Raw genomic sequence first — 14,420 nt, 5'->3', positions numbered from 1 at the left:
TCTCTGCCCCGAGTCCTTTTGCTTTCTCCTCCACTTACTTCCCTACTCCTTCTCGCGTCCGCTCTGCCCCCTTTTACTATGTCCTCTTCCTCCATCGGCTCCCCCCATTTTCTTTTCCTCCTCCCCTTTTTTCCCCCCTCATCGTTCCAGATCCTCCCCCCAGTCCCCATTTGCCGCCTTGTCGCGTATAGTGCTGTATTCAGTGAATGTTCAGTGTTGTGCGTCCCCTGTCAGTGTTGCGAACAGCCACTATACTGTCGCTAGTTGTGTTTCTTTATCTCGTGCGAACAGACATCACAATTTCGCCGTGTTTTTTTTTTTTTTAAATTGTGCCTATCTTCTTCGTTTTATATTGTTTGTTATCTTACCATTGTGTTGGTTAACTCTTCTCTCCGAGAGGGGGGGGGGGGGGGGGGAGGGGGGAATCGAAAATCAATAAAGAAAAAAAAACAAAGTTGTTCCCAGCACCAAACGCTGATGAGAAGTATCTCGCGTGATGAGGGGCTCCATAGCCAGCAGATTGGCACAAACTGTTCCGTTACTGGAGGCGTCACTATTTAGTTAAACAACATCAGCATCCTCGCCTCCGTATCAATTATCGCCTGCCTCGGGCGGATTTTACACCTGTCCTAGAGCAAGGAGGCGCGCTTCAATCCAAATCGATGGAGCGCTCTTTCATTTTAGAGACAGGTGTCCAGCACGCGCTGACGTTCCGGAGAAATGAGATTTAAGTATTGCGCTGTTGCAAGAACTGCCAGTGTGATACGATTTTCGAAAAGTTACTTCTGCATCCTAGTTGTTTTGAACTGCTGAAATCATCAGCCTAATGCTGAATTTTCGTGAGAGCCTTTTTTGGTTTTTCATGTTCATCATTACCGGATTGAGCTGAGTGCATAACTTTTCTGTTTTTACTTGAGAAACTCGTAGTTTGAATTTTCGTGACAGTCTTTTGGTCATTCTACAGATCTGATGTTTTCATGTTCATTGGTACAGGATTGTGCTGAGTGTATAACCTTTATACTTTCATGTTTCTACTTGAGGAACTCGTAGTTTTCTTAAGAAAATGTATGGTTATTGTTTCCAGAATTTTTGTGCTCTTATGCAGCATGTCGTGGGCTCTTTTTTGTGAACTTTAAAACGTTTTTCTTTGTTCATTCTACTTGCAGATAATTAAAAACAACTGGATATTTTAGAGTCGAAATTAAGCCATAATGCAACTCGTTCTGATTTTACTCTTCAGAAACCACTGGACTAATGTTACGGAACCAGCAAAACGATCGAGATAATGAAACAATGTGCGATAAGCGATAACTGATTAAGCTGCTAAGTCTTGTGTTCTGATTACTAGATGTACTTATCTATAACGCTAATCAGCTAAAACCTTTTGCAGGTTGTCCTTCTAACGGCTGCTAGGGTCCAGAAAAATTTCATTATCAGTATTTAACGTTTATATTATTGATCGACTTTAAAATTTTAAAATGTTGCAATAGTCTACTGATTAAGAGGTACGATCTTACATTACAGGTTAGGAATAAAAAAACGCCTGTTTCCCTTTTTTTGGGAATTTAACCTCTAAGGGTTCAGAAATAGAGGCTCCAAATTTTTAAGAAAATATTTCAATGTATTAAAAACTTTTTAAGCTAAATCTATGAAAACTGATATTTCACTTCTCGGTTGGATATAAATAAATATTCGTTGGGGAATTAAAATTTCTATGGAAATATCTCAACAAGAACGCAGAATCTGTACAGACCGTACACTCTATGCGACCGAAGCAGCGGGCACTAACTAGCTAGATTAATAAATGAAATACTGACAGTAGTAGATGAGTTTTACTATTCTTGGCAGAAAAATTACACAAGAAGTAAAGAAGATTTAAAATTCAGACTGTTGAACACAGGGTTGTTGTAACCCCCAAATCCTCCAAAAATAAACGAAAAATACACCTATTCAGAAAATCCACTTGACGCCTTCCGGAGAAACAATCTCCACTCCTTCCAAATTAACCATGTAAGGGTAGACCAGATGTGGCTTCAATTTAAAGAAACACTAACGGCAACGATTGAGAGATTTATACCAAATAAAATAACAAACGACGGAGCTGATCCTTCTTGGTTCACAAAAGGGCCAGAACACTGTTGCAGAAAAGCTCGAAAATTAGCGCGAGCTTCAGTGCGAGATGCTTATAATGGTTTCCACAACGAAACTTTGTCTCGAAACCTGGCCGAAAATCCAAAGAGATTCTGGTCATAGGTGAAGTATACTAGCGGTATGACATAATCAATGCCTTCTCTGCGCGATAGCAATGGAGATACTATCGAAGACAATGCTGCCAAAGCAGAGTTACTAAATACAGCCTTCCAAAATTCCTTCACCAAAGGAGACGAAGTAAATATTCCAGAATTCGAATCAAGAACAGCTGCCAACATGTGTGACGTAGGAGTAGATATCCTCGGAGTAGTGAGGCAGCTTAAATCACTCAACAAAAGCAAGTCTTCCTCTCCAGTTAGGTTCGTTTCAGAGTACGCTGATGCAATAGCTCCATACTTAAGCCACGCGGGATAGCCGTGCGAACTTAGGCGTCTTGTCACGGTTCGCGCGGCATCCCCCGCCAGAGGTTCGAGTCCTCCCTCGGGCATGGATGTGTGTGATGTTCTTAGGGAAAGTTAGTTTAAGTTAGATTAAATAGTGCGTAATCCTAGGGACCGATGACCCTAGCATTTGGTCCCATAGTCCTTACCACAAATTTCCAAAGAACAATCATATACAATTGTTCGCTCGACGAAAGATCCGTACCCAAATACTGGAGAGTTTCACAGGTCACACCAATATTCAAGAAAGGCAGTAGGAGTAATCCACGAAATTATAGGCCCATATCATTAACGTCTATATGCAGCAGGATTTTGCAACATATATTGTGTTCGACATTATCAGTTACCTCGAAGAAAACGGTCTATTGATACACGGTCAACACGGATTTAGAAAACATAGTTCTTGTGAAACCCAACTAGCTCTTTACTCGCACGAATTGTTGTGTGCTATTGACAAGAGATTTCAAATTCATTCCGTATTTCTGTATTTCCAGAAGGCTTTTGACACCGTAACGCGCAAGCGCCTTGCAGTGAAATGTCGTGCTTATGGAATATCATCTCAGTTATGTGACTGGATTCGTGATTTCCTATCAGAGAGATCCGAGTTCGTAGTAAGTGACGGAAAGTCATCGAGTAAAACCGAAGAGATTTCTGGCGTTCCGCAAGGTAGAGTTATAGAGCTTTCACTGTTCCTTATCTATATAAACGATTTGGGAGACAACCTGAACAGACGTCTTAGGTTGTTTGCAGATGACGCTCTCGTTTATCGACTAATAAAGTCATCAGAAGACCAAACAAATTACAAAACGATTTAGAAAGGATACCTGAATGGTGCGAAAATTGGCAGTTGACCCTAAATAATGAAAAATGTGAAGTCATCCACATGAGTGCTAAAAGGAATTCGTTAAACACGATATATTAGTCAAATTTAAAGGCCTCAAATTCAACTAAATACCTAGGAATTACGATTACGAACAACTTAAATTGGAAGGAACACACAGAAAATGTTGTGGGGAAGGTTACCCAAAGACTGCGTTCTATTGGCAGGAGACATAGAAAATGAAATAAATCTACTAAAGAGAATGCCTACAGTACGCTAGTCCGTCCTCCTTTAGAATACTGCTGCGCGGTGTGGGATCCTTAGCAGGTAGGACTGACGGAATACATCGAAAAAGTTCAAAGAAGGGCAACACGTTTCGTATTATCGCGAAATAGGGGAGAGAGTGTCACTGTCATGATACAGGAATTTGTGGTGGACATCATTAAAACAAAAGCGTCTTTCGTGGCGGCGGAATCTTCTCACGAAATTTCAGTCACGAACTTTCTCCTCCGAATGCGAAAATACACTCCTGGAAATGGAAAAAAGAACACATTGACACCGGTGTGTCAGACCCACCATACTTGCTCCGGACACTGCGAGAGGGCTGTACAAGCAATGATCACACGCACGGCACAGCGGACACACCAGGAACCGCGGTGTTGGCCGTCGAATGGCGCTAGCTGCGCAGCATTTGTGCACCGCCGCCGTCAGTGTCAGCCAGTTTGCCGTGGCATACGGAGCTCCATCGCAGTCTTTAACACTGGTAGCATGCCGCGACAGCGTGGACGTGCACCGTATGTGCAGTTGACGGACTTTGAGCGAGGGCGTATAGTGGGCATGCGGGAGGCCGGGTGGACGTACCGCCGAATTGCTCAACACGTGGGGCGTGAGGTCTCCACAGTACATCGATGTTGTCGCCAGTGGTCGGCGGAAGGTGCACGTGCCCGTCGACCTGGGACCGGACCGCAGCGACGCACGGATGCACGCCAAGACCGTAGGATCCTACGCAGTGCCGTAGGGGACCGCACCGCCACTTCCCAGCAAATTAGGGACACTGTTGCTCCTGGGGTATCGGCGAGGACCATTCGCAACCGTCTCCATGAAGCTGGGCTACGGTCCCGCACACCGTTAGGCCGTCTTCCGCTCACGCCCCAACATCGTGCAGCCCGCCTCCAGTGGTGTCGCGACAGGCGTGAATGGAGGGACGAATGGAGACGTGTCGTCTTCAGCGATGAGAGTCGCTTCTGCCTTGGTGCCAATGATGGTCGTATCCGTGTTTGGCGCCGTGCAGGTGAGCGTCACAATGAAGACTGCATACGACCGAGGCACACAGGGCCAACACCCGGCATCATGGTGTGGGGAGCGATCTCCTACACTGGCCGTACACCACTGGTGATCGTCGAGGGGACACTGAATAGTGCACGGTACATCCAAACCGTCATCGAACCCATCGTTCTACCATTCCTAGACCGGCAAGGGAACTTGCTGTTCCAACAGGACAATGCGCGTCCGCATGTATCCCGTGCCACCCAACGTGCTCTAGAAGGTGTAAGTCAACTACCCTGGCCAGCAAGATCTCCGGATCTGTTCCCCATTGAGCATGTTTGGGACTGGATGAAGCGTCGTCTCACGCGGTCTGCACGTCCAGCACGAACGCTGGTCCAACTGAGGCGCCAGGTGGAAATGGCATGGCAAGCCGTTCCACAGGACTACATCCAGCATCTCTACGATCGTCTCCATGGGAGAATAGCAGCCTGCATTGCTGCGAAAGGTGGATATACACTGTACTAGTGCCGACATTGTGCATGCTCTGTTGCCTGTGTCTATGTGCCTGTGGTTCTGTCAGTGTGATCATGTGATGTATCTGACCCCAGGAATGTGTCAATAAAGTTTCCCCTTCCTGGGACAATGAATTCACGGTGTTCTTATTTCAATTTCCAGGAGTGTATTTTGTTGACGCCGACCTACATAGGAAGAAACGATCACCACAATAAAATAAGGAAAATCAGATCTCGCACGGAAAGATATAGCTGTTCGTTCTTTCCGCGCGCTATACGAGATTGGAATAATAGAGAATTGTGAAGGTTGTTCGATGAACCCTTTGCCAGGCACTTGAAATATGATTTGCATAGTATCTATGTAGATGTAGATGTACATGTACATGTAATAATAAAAAAATTGCTTTCTCGGAAAAGCTAATATGTAATGGAGAGTTACTGAACCGAATCGGGTAGATAAGACACCCTCTGAGGCAGCAAGGAATCGACAGTCGGTTGCCGTTTAGTGCCATTTATTCAGTAACGGTCACATCATCGAATGATTGTCCAAAACCTAACACAGTGAGACAGTTACAGCTCTTAAAAACATTTTAATTTTTGCCTCGCAGTCCCTATGTATCCCGGCCGAACGCAACACAAAGCCTACGAGAAATTAAACTTCACTGGGTTGTAAGTGCTGTTTGCGGCCAGAACGCAGCGCGCGAGTCACGTGCAGAGCGTCAGCTGCCGACGATGGCTCTCTCTCTCTCCGCCTTGGAAGTCCACAAGAGAAATATCTTATGCGCAGTGCGACAAGATGGTGAGTTTATATTACATCATAACAATGAACTGCACAAGCACGTGGGTAGGTCACTGATCCTGTGTCCTATTGTTGTTGTTGTTGTTGTTGTGGTCTTCAGTCCAGAGTCTGATTTGATGCAGCTCTCCATGCTACTATCCTGTGCAAGCTTCTTCATCTCCCAGTGCTTACTGAAACCTACATCCATCTGAATCTGGGTTAGTGTATTCATCTCTTGTTCTCCCTCTACGATTTTTACCCCCCACGCTGCCCTCCAATGCTAAATTTGTGATCCCTTGATGCCTCAGTCCGCAGCTCGTGGTCGTGCGGTAGCGTTCTCGCTTCCCACGCCCGGGTTCCCGGGTTCGATTCCCGGCGGGGTCAGGGATTTTCTCTGCCTCGTGATGACTGGGTGTTGCGTGATGTCCTTAGGTTAGTTAGGTTTAAGTAGTTCTACGTTCTAGGGGACTGATGACCAAAGATGTTAAGTCCCATAGTGCTCAGAGCCATTTGAACCATTTGAACCTTGATGCCTCAGAATATGCCCTACCAACCGATCCCTTCTTCTTGTCAAGTTGTGCCACAAACTCCTCTACCCAATACTATTCAATACCTCCTCATTAGTTATGTGAACTACCCACCTAATCTTCAGCATTCTTCTGTAGCACCACATTTCGAAAGCTTCTATTCTCTTCTTGTCCAAACTATTTATCGTCCATGTTTCACTTCCATACATGGCTACACTCCATACAAATACTTTCAGAAACGACTTCCTGACATTTAAATCTAAACTCGATGCTAACAAATTTCTCTTCTTCAGAAACGCTTTCTACTTCGACCATCATCAGTTATTTTGCTCCCCAAATAGCAAACCTCCTTTACTACTTTAAGTGTAACATTTTCTAATCTAATTCCCTCAGCATCACCCGGCCTAATTCGACTACATTCCATTATCCTCGTTTTGCTTTCGTTGATGTTCATCTTATATCCACCTTTCAAGACACAGTCCATTCCATTCAACTGCTCTTCCAAGTCCTTTGCTGTCTCTGACAGAATTACAATGTCATCGGCGAACCTCAAAGTTTTTATTTCTTCTCCATGGATTTTAATACATACTCCAAATTTTTCTTTTGTTTCCTTTACTGCTTGCTCAATATACAGATTAAATAACATCGGGGAGAGGCTACAACCCTGTCTCACTCCCTTCCCAACCACTGCTTCCCTTTTGTGCCCATCGACTCTTATAACTGCCATCTGGTTTCTGTACAAATTGTAAATAGCCTTTCGCTCCCTGTATTTTACCCCTGCCACCTTTAGAAGTTGAAAGAGTGTATATCCGTCAACATTGTCGAAAGCTTCCACTAAGTCTACAAATGCTAGAAACGTAGGTTTGCCTTTCCTCAATCTTTCTTCTAACATAAGTCGTAAGGTCAGTATTGCCTAACGTGTTCCAACATTTCTACGGAGTCCAAACTGATCTTCCTCGAGGTCGGCTTCTACCAGTTTTTCCATTCGTCTGTAAAGAATTCGCATTAGTATTTTGCAGCTGTGACTTATTAGACTGATAGTTCGGTAATTTTCACATCTGTCAACACCTACTTTCTTTGGGATTGGAATTATTATATTTTTCTTGAAGTCTGAGGATATTTCGCCTGTCTCATACATCTTGCTCACCAGATGGTAGAGTCTTGTCAGTACTGGCACTCCCAAGACCGTCAATAGTTCTAATGGAATGTTGTCTACTCCCGGGGGCCTTGTTTCTACTCAGGTCTTTCAGTGCTCTGTCAAACTCTTCACGCAGTATCGTATCTCCCATTTCATCTTCATCTACATCCTCTTCCATTTCCATAATATTGTCCTCAAGTACATCGCCCTTGTTTAGACCCTCTATATACTCCTAGACCCTCTATATACTCCTTCTACCTTTCTGCTTTCCCTACTTTGCTTAGAACTGGGTTTCCATACGAGCTCTTGATATTCATACAAGTGGCTCTCTTTTCTCCAAAGATCTCTTTAATTTTCCTGTAGGCAGTATCTATCTTGCCCCTTGTGAGATAAGCTTCTTCATCCTTACATTTGTCGATCTCATTTTTGAGACGTTTGTGTGCCTTTTTACCTGCTTTACTTACTGCATTGTTATATTTTCTCCTTTCAGGAATTTAATTCAATATTTCGTCTGGTACCAAAGGATTTCTACTAGCCCACGTCTTTTTACCTACTTCATCCTCCGCTGCCTTTACTTCTTCATCCCTCAGAGCTACCCATTCTTCTTCTACTGTATTTCTTTCCCCCATTCCTGTCAATTGTTCCCTTATGCTCTCCCTGAAACTCTCTACAACCTCTGGTTCTTTCAGTTTATCCAGGTCCCATCTCCTTAAATTCCCACCTTCTTTGCAGTTTCTTCAGTTTTAATCTACAGTTCATAATCAATGGATTGTGGTCAGAGTCCACATCTGCCCCTGGAAATGTCTTACAATTTAAAAACCTGGTTCCTAAATCTCTGTCTTACCATTATATAATCTATCTGATACCTTCTAGTATCCCCAGGATTCTTCCATGTATACAGCCTTCTTTTATTATTCTTGAACCAAGTGTTAGCTATGGTCTGTGCAAAATTCTACAAGGCGGCTTCCTCTTTCATTTCTTCCCCCCAATCCATATTCACCTACTATGTTTCCTTCTCTCCCTTTTCGCCCGCATCACGTGGTCGTGCGGTAGCGTTCTCGCTTCCCACGCCCGGGTTCCCGGGTTCGATTCCCGGCGGGGTCAGGGATTTTCTCTGCCTCGTGATGCCTGGGTGTTGTGTGCTGTCCTTAGGTTAGTTAGGTTTAAATAGTTCTAAGTTCTAGGGGACTTATGACCACAGCAGTTGAGTCCCATAGTGCTCAGAGCCATTTGAACCATTTTCTCTCCCTTTTCCTACTGACGAATTCCAGTCGCCCATGACTATTAAATTTTCGTCTCCCTTCACTACCTGAATAATTTCTTTTATTTCATCATACATTTCATCAATTTCTTCGCCATCTGCAGAGCTAGTTGGCATATAAACTTGTACTACTGTAGTAGGCGTGGGCTTCGTGTCTATCTTGGCCACAATAATGCGTTCACTATGCTGTTTGTAGTAGCTTACCCGCACTCCTATTGTTTTATTTATTATTAAACTTACTCCTGCATTACCCCTATTTCATTTTGTATTTATAACCCTGTATTCACCTGACCAAAAGTCTTGTTCCTCCTGCCACCGAACTTCACTAATTCCCACTATATCTAACTTTAACCTATCCATTTCTCTTTTTAAATTTTTCTAACCTACCTGCCCGATTAAGGGATCTGACGTTCCACGCTCCGATCCGTAGAAAGCCAATTTTCTTTCTCCTGATAGCGACGTCCTCTTGAGTAGTCACCGCCCGGAGATGCGAATGGGGGACTATTTTACCTCCGGAATATTTTACCCAAGAGGACGCCATCATCATGTAAGCATACAATAAAGCTGCATGCTTTCGGGAAAAATTACGGCTGTAGTTTCCCTTTGATTTCAGCCGTTTGCAGTACCAGAACAGCAAGGCTATTTTTGTTAGTGTTACAAAGCCAGATCAGTCAATCATCTAGACTGTTGCCCCTGCAACTACTGAAAAGGCTGCTGCCCCTCTTCAGGAACCACATGTTTGTTTGGCCTCTCAACAGATACCCCTCCGTTGTGGCTGCACCTACGGTACGGCCATCTGTATCGCTGAGGCACGCAAGCCTCCCCACAAACGGCAAGGTCCATGGTTCGTGGTGGAGGGGTCCTATTGTTAGATAACGATAAAGAGTTGTAATTTAAAGACCTCTCAGTTTTTTACTTTCTGTTTGGAAATAAAAGTGGGCGCTGGTTGAATGACGTTCAGCGAATGTGGGTCACAAATGAAGACGCTCACGAGGGTGACCTTTCCAAGAAAAAACTGGAACATACCAATGTTTCCCAGAAAAGTCAAATTTTAAATCTGGCAAACCACGAACTGAATAAAGGCCCATAGAAAATTAATGAAGAATATTGGGTGTAGGTTAAAGCTTAAGGAATGATGCAGTTGAAATAACATTGTACGTAGTTGGTAGAAACAGATGAAGAAGAAAAAAGTCAAATTTTGTATTATATGATTTAATGGATGTCCAGGAACTTTCGGCTACACGGTTTATCTTAATGCCATAGCAGTCACGTCTCTGTTAATACACGGCACGCTGCTTGCGTCTACAAAACATTGTAACACATTTTCACGTGCGAACCGAGGCTGCTATTTGTTTTGTGGGTTAACTTGTTTCGGGCATAACCTACTTACAAGCCACGTAATCTGCGTATGAGACTACGTGTTACCAATTGTACTTCCGACATCACATTTCACCTTGACTGTCCAGCTATATATTATTTCGTACACTTGGCATGCGTATCGGATATACAGAGTGAACGAGACCTCCCCCGACAAACTTTGGTGGGTTGTTGGGGGACACCTTGTGAGTACTCAGCCAGCCTCGGTGCCCGGCGGCGCCGTGCAGTCAGCGCACTTGGCGGCTCCACGGCCGGCTCGGCCACCACACGCGACGCCGGGGGACTCGTCGTTCTGGGGGCACGCGAACAGCCTGGTCTACGAGATTACGGCCGACACGTGCACGGGCCTGGTCCCAAACTCCTGTACTTCTGGAGCGTGCAAGCCGTCGATGGTGCTGCGCCGCTGTACACTCTGCTGCGGCCGTGGTGGTCGGCGTTCTGCATTTGTTATGTGCTCTACAGTACACAGACGGAACACACCGAACACACTGTGGGAACAGTGTACGTGCATCGTCTGAGGGTTGCGAGTCGTACGTTTTACTTATTTCGTGTTGCGGGCTCCTCCACTGTTTCGAAGGTATTGACACAGAAACGTGGATGTTCGCGGTAGCAAACCGAATAAATCGTAATTAACAAGCCACCGGAGACCCCGGTTCCCTTATATCAAAAGATACAGAAAGTATCCCTGAAGAAACCCTCAAAGTTAGTCGATGGACTTGTGGCTCACGTTGCATTACGGGGGATATACACCGATCGATCAGAATGTTATGAGCGACGCTCTGCTGTACGTATAAACCCGTCCAGGCGATAGCAGCGTCACCTGACGCGGAATGTCTACTAGTCAGACATGCGCACGGCGCGTGTAGTACCAGAGAGCGTCCTGTCCTCGTGTAGATTTTGGAAGGTGCGCAATCTATCTGAGTTTGACCGAGGGCAGAACGTGAAGGTCCGGAGGTCCGGCACGAGCATTTCGGAAACTGCACGACCTGTGCTGTGGTGAGTGTCTTCAACACGTGGCGAAACCGAGATGGAACCACGTCCAGACGTCGTTACAGATGTCGCACGACGTAGGCCGGGCAGACTGGTGAAACAGGACTGGCGGCGAGCTGTGGCGGGACTAACGTCAGACTCTAACACTGGGCACAGTACAAGTGTGTCTGAACACGGTGCACAGAACACTCCTAACGATGTGCTTCCGCAGCCAACGACCCGTGCGTGTGCAAACACCGTGGCATCGGCAACTACCACTGAAATGGACAAGTGACTAACGGCACGGAGCGTTACGTGGTTTGACGAATCCCGGTACCTTCTTCATCGTGCTAATGGGAGGGTGCGAATCCGTCGTTTTCCGGGAGAACAGCTCCTCGACTCCTGTAGACAAGACAGGCTTGCCGCGGCTCCATTATGCTGTGAGGAACATTGACGTGGGTCCAGTGGAGCTCGTGCAAAGCACCGAGCACTATCGTCGTACACTAGCTGCAGGTCACGTACACTCTTTCGTGACAATCACGTTTCCCAGCAGCAGCCGCATTTTTCAACAAGATAATGGGCCTTCATGGATTAACGTTACGTTGTGGTTAAAAAGGGAACGCCGTAAGCGGTACTATTTTCTACAATGTGCACATTGTTCCCGCCTCTTTCGTGAAATGTCTGCTTTGAGGAGACGTAGAAACTATTTTTCTGTGGTTATTTTTTTAAGTCACCAACGGTGTTTAGTTATTTTCCGGTTAGCTCTTTATTCGTGGTAATGGCAGATGTAGAACGGTGGCAATCGGCGTGTGCTGAAACATACGAGTAAGTCGAAAAGTGGAAATGAAAGCACCGCGTGCCACTCTTCAGTCTTATATAGCTGCACTAGACACTAATAACTCGTGTTTCATTCTTTGTTTCCTGCGTTTCTTCGTGTATAAGTGTACAGATACGAAGTATTTATTAAATGAAATAGTTTTTCCTGCAGGGCTGTGTTTGTTGAACAAAATAAAAACACATTTCGCTGCTGGACAAATCCGATATTGTCATTTTGAAACGTGCTCACTGCATTCGTAGGCTGTTTTGCAACATTTATATTTCTTTGGACACACTTGTCAGTGACGAGTGATCCGCTAGTCTTATTTCTTAAAAAAAATTTAAAAAACTGGCCATCGGTAATTATTTTTTCAATATTCTCAGTTCTTCATATGTGTCGAATGACCATAAAAGCAAGTAACACCTGCAGACGTACACTGACGTCACTGAAGTCACGGGGTGGCGGTATGCGCACATACAGGCGGCGGAAGTAGCGCACTGGCCCGGCTGTCGCCTGTACTCGGGTGATTCGTGTGAAAACGTTTCCGACGTCATTATGGCTTCACGACGGAAATTAATATTTTTAACAAGGAATGGAAATTGGGGCTAGACACATGGGACATTCCATTTCGATAATCGTTAAAGAGTTAAGTATTCTCAGATCCAGTGTCAACAGTGTGCCGAAAATATCAAACTTCAAGCGCTACCTCTCACTGTGGACAACGCAGTAGCTGACAGCCTTCACTTAACGACCGAGAGGAGCGGCGTTGGCGTAGAGTTTTCAGTGTTAACAGACAAGCAACACTGCGTGAAATAACCGCAGATATTGATGTGGGGCGAATGACGAACGTATCTGTTAGGACGATGCAACGGAATTTGGCGTTACCTGCAGACGACCGACGCGAGTACTTCTGCGCCTCTCTTGGGCTTCTGACCGCATCGGATGCACCGTAGTCGACTGGAAAACCGTGGCCCGGTCAGCTGAGTCTCGATTTCAGTCGGTACGAGCTGACGGTAGCATCTGAGCCTGGCGAAGGCCTCACGAAGCCGCGGACCCGAGTTATCAACAACACTGTCCACGAGCTGGTAGTGACTCCATAACGCCTTGGGCTGTGGCTGTGTTCACATGGAATGGACTCGGTCCTGTGGTCCAACTGAAACGATTATTGCCTCGGAATGCTAAAAATTTGTATCTGATTACAACAGGGAGTCTTGTATGATATACCGTTTTCTTAGTTTCGTAATTACCCACGGGGAATGTTTAAAAATCGGGCTTCGATCCTCAGATGTCAGTTGTTTTTTCAACACATCGAAGTTGGGCGACAGCGTCTGAAATTGGTAATCTTCATTGACCAAACAACAATGGAAAGACTGAAAAAAATGGCTCTGAGCACTATGGGACTTAACATCTCAGGTCATCAGTTCCCTAGAATTTAGAACTACTTAAACCTAACTAACCTAAGGGCATCACACACATCCGTGCCCGCGGCGGATTCGAACCTGCGACCGTAACGGTCGCGCGGTTGCAGACTGAAGCGCCTAGAACCGCTCGGCAACTCCTGCCAGCAAAAGACTGAAAAAACTGTGATTTCTCTTTACGTCCAAGTCTACAGCTATGAAGAAATAGTTTTTCTCGCATAGTCGAAATTGCCCATTCGTGGAGTACTAAGAAAATTTCGTTGAGTGCAATACAGATTAGCAGAAAAAATTATTTGATTTTATTATTAGTTCTAGCGACGAGTTTTCCACTCGAAGGGAAGGACTGATAGCAATGAAACAGAGAAGAGATAGGAGTCTGCTGCTAAGGCGGCACAGCGAGAGTAGCGCACGTGTGACGCCAGGCAGCAGCAGCCGACAGAGACAGAGCAGCAGCAGGGAAGTAGCCGCTCTTGTGACATTTACGAGTTCCTAACAAAGAGCGAATTTCAATATTTCATCTGTGTGCTTTAGTAGTTTAGTTTGTCGAGTTTCTGCGTGTAATTTAATATCTAATAGCCACAGTTCTTGCGTTTTCGTTTGCGTCGGAAAGTAAACCCATTTTGTGACGTATTACACGTTCCTAATCAGGGACGAATTATTTAGTTTCACCTGAGTGCTTCGGTAGTTAGAGTTTTGAATATCTGCGTATTATTAGACACAGTTCCTGCGATTTCGTCAGGGTCTACAGTAGAGTTGCGCAGCACGTGCAGATAGTCTGTTTATCTGCATAGTTTAGTTTTCGACGGTCTGTACAGGGATTGCGATTGATGTGTGCGGATGGGAGCCGAGTTGGTGACACTTCGCTCTCAGCTGGCTGTGATGGCTTCGGTTACGCAGCTTGAGGCTGCAGTGGATGGACACCACTGTTGTGGGCCGGCCGTGGGGA

General features: G+C 45.3%; 1 protein-coding gene across 5 annotated transcripts in view; it reads left to right on the top strand.

Annotated features, from left to right (window-relative positions):
• The window catches only part of LOC126260117 (neurexin-1a), a 2,420,624-nt gene that overhangs the window by 2,120,159 nt on the left and 286,045 nt on the right, over window positions 1-14,420 (top strand). The window lies entirely within an intron of this gene.

The sequence above is a fragment of the Schistocerca nitens genome, chromosome 5, assembly GCF_023898315.1.
Source record: "Schistocerca nitens isolate TAMUIC-IGC-003100 chromosome 5, iqSchNite1.1, whole genome shotgun sequence".
Taxonomy (NCBI): Eukaryota; Metazoa; Arthropoda; class Insecta; order Orthoptera; family Acrididae; genus Schistocerca; species Schistocerca nitens.
Note: the sequence above shows the minus strand (reverse complement) of the source record. Positions and strands in the feature narration are given on the sequence as shown.